The following is a 6000-nucleotide window of genomic DNA, read 5'->3' as shown; positions in this document are numbered from 1 at the left end:
TAATAGTAACCTATGATTTTTAATGGTGCTCTAGTTATTCTAAAAGTGAAATTTATATTATATGGGGAGCTCTTTGTTATAGCAGCCTAATATTACACCAACTTTACCACATGCAATATAGAATCCTTCATTTTCTCTAAAATAGAGATTGTAAGCAATGCAAGCTATAATACAGAATTGTGAGACAGTTTCAATCATCTTGTTTTGGATAAAGTTTCTCAGTATTATATGAAAAGACAGAAACATGGCAAAGGGACTGGAGAGTTTAAATTTGAAGCTATTCTCTTAAGGAAACACTAACCTCAAACAATTTTGAAAATAAGTGCAGTATAAAGATGGAGTAAAAGATTTACTATTTCAAGTATTATTAAGAACTTGCTACCCACTTTCAATTTAGGATAATAAAAATGATCCTTTTCACTTTCTCCATCAAGAGAAGGAAAAAGAGAAGCAAAAACTCTCAATAAAACAAAAAGGCATTTATTAACCCAAGAAATTATGAATAAAGATTGAAAAGAGAGAAATATTAAATAGCTAGCAAAGAAAAGGAAAGTCAAGCCTATGTACAATTAGGCTTGTAGTGAAAGTGAAGTGGAAAAGATGGTTGGTTGGCTTCAAGAAGCACAGCAACTTAAAAGCATGAAAGTTTATGGGAACTGGGAGAAACAGTATCACATAAAGGGGGATGAAATGAGGACAGAAAATAGGATAATTTAGGAATTTGTTTTAGGAAAATGAAAGCCCTTCACCTCCACCCTGACCTTTATGACTAGGGATATATTTAATCCTAATGCATGTCAAAGTTATTAGAGACTCTCTGGACCTCAGCCTCTGTAACATCAGCCTTTTTTTTTTTTTTTTCCTATCTCCTTTATGCTATCAACATACAGGAGGTTTATATCCCCATGAAGAATATTGAAAAATATCAGAATTGCCAGCAGCAAGGTATAGAATTCTCAGAACATTAGAAAGTTCTTTTTCTCTAAAACACTGGATGTCTAGAGCCCAGATGGGAATGTGTGAGAGTGTATATGTGTTCTTATTTAAAACCCAAGTAGTTATCTTACATGTAGTGACTTCTAACAATCCATTAGCCTCACCAAGTATAGAGACTCCAAGAAGCATTTTACTGTCCCATTCTTAAGTATGAAGAATGGAATCAAAGGTTACAATATATCAATATTTGAAATGGGCTATACAGTGCCACTGGCGCGCTAAGCACGGCCCAGAGGAGCTATCCCACTAGCGAGGTCAGGGGCAGAAGCCGGGAGGACCTCATGCCCAAACGGCGGCAGCCAAGAGGAGTTACCCCATGTCCGAGGTCATGGGCAGCGGCCGAGAGTGCCAGGCTGCAATGGCTCAGGAACAGCCGGGAGGAGCTACCCTGTGTCCCAGGCCAGGGGCAGTGGCCAAAAGGAGCCACCCCATGCCAGAAGCCAGAGGCAGCGGCTGGGAGGAGCCACACTGCACCCGAGGCCAGGGGCAGTGGCCGGGAGGAGCAACCCCACGTCCAAGGAGCACTGGCTGTGCAGGCGCAGGAGGGCCTAGAAAAGCTATCCCATGCTGAAGGTCAGGAAGGGCGGCAGTGAGGAGATACCCCTCATCCAAAGTAAGGAGCAGCAGCTGTGCTTTGCTGGAGCAGCTGTGAAGAGATACCCCATGCCAAAGGTAAGAGAAACCCAAGTAAGATGGTAGGTGTTGCAAGAGGGCATTAGAAGGCAGACACAATGAAACATACTCACAGAAAACTAGTCAATCTAATCACACTAGAACAACAGCCTTGTCTAACTCAGTGAAACTAAGCCATGCTGCGTGGGGCCACCCATGACAGGCGGGTCACGGTGGAGAGGTCTGACAGAATGTGGTCCACTGGAGAAGGGAATGGAAAACCACTTCAGTATTCTTGCCTTGAGAACCCCATGAACAATAGGATAAGGCAAAATGATAGGATACTGAGAGAGATACTCCCCAGGTCAGTAGGTGCCCAATATGCTACTGGAGATCAGTGGAGAAATAACTGCAGAAAGAATGAAGGGATGGAGCCAAAGCAAAAATAATACCCAGTTGTGGATGTGACTGTTGATAGAAGCAAGAGCTGATGCTGTAAAGAGCAATATTGCATAGGAACCTGGAATGTCAGGTCCATGAATCAAGGCAAATTGGAAGTGGTCAAACAGGAGATGGCAAGAGTGAACGTTGACATTCTAGGAATCAGCAAACTAAAATGGACTGGAATGGGTGAATTTAACTCAGATGACCATTATATCTACTACTGTGGGCAGGAATCCCTCAGAAGAAATGGAGTAGCCATCAAGGTCAGCAAAAGAGTCCGAAATGCAGTACTTGGATGCAATCTCAAAAACAACAGAATAATCTCTGTTCGTTTCCAAGGCAAAACATTCAATATCATGGTAATCCAAGTCTATGTCCCAACCAGTAAAGCTGAAAAAGCTGAAGTTGAACGGTTTTATGAAGACCTACAAGACCTTTCAGAACTAACACCCAAAAAAGATGTCCTTTTCATTATAGGGGACTGGAATGCAAAAGTAGAAAGTCAAGAAACACCTGGAGTAACAGGCAAATTTGGCCTTGGAATGCAGAATGAAGGGCAAAGACTAATAGAGTTTTGCCAAGAAAATGCACTGGTCATAGCAAACACCCTCTTCCAACAATAGGAGAGAAGACTCTACACATGGACATCACCAGATGGTCAACAATGAAATCAGATTGATTATATTCTTTGCAGCCAAAGATGGAGAAGCTCTATACAGTCAACAAAAACAAGACCAGGAGCTCACTGTGGCTCAGATCATGAACTCCTTATTGCCAAATTCAGACTTAAATTGAAGAAAGTATGGAAAACTGCTAGACCATCCAGGTATGACCTCAGTCAAACCCCTTATGATTATAGAGTGGAAGTGAAAAATAGATGTAAGGGCCTAGATCTGATAGACAGAATGACTGATGAACTATGGAATGAGGTTCCTGACATTGTACAGGAGACAGGGATCAAGACCATCCCCATGGAAAAGGAATGCAAAGAAGCAAAATGGCTGTCTGGGGAGGGCTTACAAATAGCTGTGAAAAGAAGAGAGGCGAAAAGCAAAGGAGAAAAGGAAAGATATAAGCATCTGAATGCAGAGTTCCAGAGAATAGCAAGAAGAGATAAGAAAGCCTTCTTCAGCAATCAATGCAAAGAAATAGAGGAAAACAACAGAATGGGAAACACTAGAGATCTCTTCAAGAAAATTAGAGATATCAAGGGAACATTTCATGCAAAGATGGGCTCGATAAAGGACAGAAATGGTCTGGACCTAACAGAAGCAGAAGATATTAAGAATAGCTGGCAAGAATACACAGAAGAACTGTACAAAAAAGATCTTCACAACCCCGATAATCACGATGGTGTGATCACTCATCTAGAGCCAGACATCCTGGAATGTGAAGTCAAGTGGGCCTTAGGAAGCATCACTACGAACAAAGCTAGTGGAGGTGATGGAATTTCAGTTGAGCTGTTTCAAATCCTGAAAGATGATGCTGTGAAAGTGCTGCATTCAACATGCTAGCAAATTTGGAAAACTCAGCAGTGGCCACAGGACTGGAAAAGGTCAGTTTTCATTCCAATCCCAAAGAAAGCCAATGCCAAAGAATGCTCAAACTACTGCACAGTTGCACTCATCTCACATGCTAGTAAAGTAATGCTCTAAATTCTCCAAACCAGGCTTCAGCAATACGTGAACTGTGAACTTCCTGATGTTCAGGCTGGTTTTAGAAAAGGCATTGGAACCAGAGATCAAATTGCGAACATCCGCTGGATCATGGAAAAAGCAAGAGAGTTCCAGAAAAACATCTATTTCTGCTTTATTGACTATGCCAAAGCCTTTGACAGTGTGGATCACACTAAACTGTGGAAAATTCTGAGAGATATGGGAATACCAGACCCCCTGACCTGCCTCTTGAGAAATCTGTATGCAGGTCAGGAAGCAACAGTTAGAACTGGACATGGAACAACAGACTTTTCCAAATAGGCAAAGGAGTATGTCAATGTTGCATATTGTCACCCTGCTTATTAACTTATATGCAGAGTAAATCATGAGAAACGCTGGACTGGAAGAAACACAAGCTGGAATCAAGATTGCTGGGAGAAATATCAATAACCTCGGATATGCAGATGACACCACCCTTATGGCAGAAAGTGAAGAGGAGCTAAAAAGCCTCTTGATGAAAGTGAAAGAGGAGAGTGAAAAAGTTGGCTTAAAGCTCAACATTCAGAAAACGAAGATCATGGCATCACTTCATGGGAAATAGATGGGGAAATAGTGGAAACAGTGTCAGACTTTATTTTTGGGGGCTCCAAAATCACCTCAGATGGTGATTGCAGACATGAAATTAAAAGATGTTTACTCCTTGTAAGAAAAGTTATGACCAACCTAGATAGCATATTCAAAAGCAGAGACATTACTTTGCTGACTAAGGTCTGTCTAGTCAAGGCTATGGCTTTTCCAGTAGTCATGTATGGATGTGAGAGTTGGACTGTGAAGAAGGTTGAGCACCGAAGAATTGATGCTTTTGAAGTGTGGTGTTGGAGAAGACTCTTGAGAGTCCCTTGGACTGCAAGGAGATCCAACAAGTCCATTCTGAAGATCAGCCCTGGGATTTCTTTGGAAGGAATGATGCTAAAGCTGAAACTCCAGTACTTTAGCCACCTCATGCGAAGAGTTGACTCATTGGAAAAGACTCGCATGCTGGAAGGGGTTGGGGGCAGGAGGAGAAGGGCACGACAGAGGATGAGATGGCTGGTTGGCATCACCGACTCGATATACATGAGTCTGAGTGAACTCCAGGAGTTGGTGATGGACAGGGAGGCCTGGCGTGCTGTGAATCATGGGGTCGCAAAGAGTCAGACACGACTGAGTGATTGAACTGAACTGAACTGAATATATGACAAAAGGACTCAAGTGAAAAAAAAATTATTAATTCGTCTCGTATAATGAGGATAATGTATACATAAAAACAAGATGTTATAAAGGAGGCACAAAAAATAATTCTTTGAAATTAAAAATATAGCTAGTTTTGGGCTAAAAAATAATTAGAAGATAAAACTGAGTACAACAAAGACCAAAAAAATGAACAAAAGAGAGAAAAGAAAAAGAAACCAGGAGATTCAACATTTCAGTTGAAATGTTGATAATATGAGCTTCAATATGAGATATCACATGAAAACAATGAGGAGAAAACTGCCAAGAAAATACAAGAATATTTCATACAATGTTATAATGTGAGACTCCATAATAAAAGAGTTCATCAGTGTATAAGGGCTGAAAGTGAACAGGAACAAGGAGCCCCTTGATGAAGGTGAAAGAGGAGAGTGAAAAGCTGGCTTAAAACTCAGCATTTAGAAAACAAAGATCAAAGCATCCCATCCCATCACTTCATGGCAAATAGATGGGGAAACAATGGAAACAATGACAGACTTAATTTTCTTGGGCTCCAAAATCACTGCAGATGCTAAGTGTAGCCATGAAATTAAAAGACGCTTGCTCCTTGGAAGAAAAGCCATGACAGGCTTAGACAGCATGTTAAAAAGCAGAGACATTACTTTGTCAACAAAGGTGTGTATAGTCAAAGCTATGGTCTTTCCAGTAGTCATGTATGGATGTGAGAGGTGGACCATAAAGAAGGTTGAGCGCCAAAGAAATAATGTTTTTGAACTGTGGTTTTGGAGGAGACTCTTGAGAATTCCTTGGACAGCAAGATCAAACCAGTCAATCCTAAAGGAAATCAGCCCTGAATATTCATTGGAAGCACTGATGCTGAAGCTGAAACTCCGATTCTTTGGCCACCTTATGCAAAAAAACTGACTCATTGGGAAAGATCCTGATGTTGAGAAAGATTGAAGGCAGGAGGAGAAGGGGATGACAGAGGATGAGATGGTTGAATGGCATCACCAACTCAATGGACATGAGTCTGAGCAAGCTCTAGGAGATGGTGATGGACAGG

This window comes from Oryx dammah, unplaced genomic scaffold (assembly GCF_014754425.2).
Source record: "Oryx dammah isolate SB20612 unplaced genomic scaffold, SCBI_Odam_1.1 HiC_scaffold_11227, whole genome shotgun sequence".
Lineage (NCBI taxonomy): Eukaryota > Metazoa > Chordata > Mammalia > Artiodactyla > Bovidae > Oryx > Oryx dammah.
Note: the sequence above shows the minus strand (reverse complement) of the source record.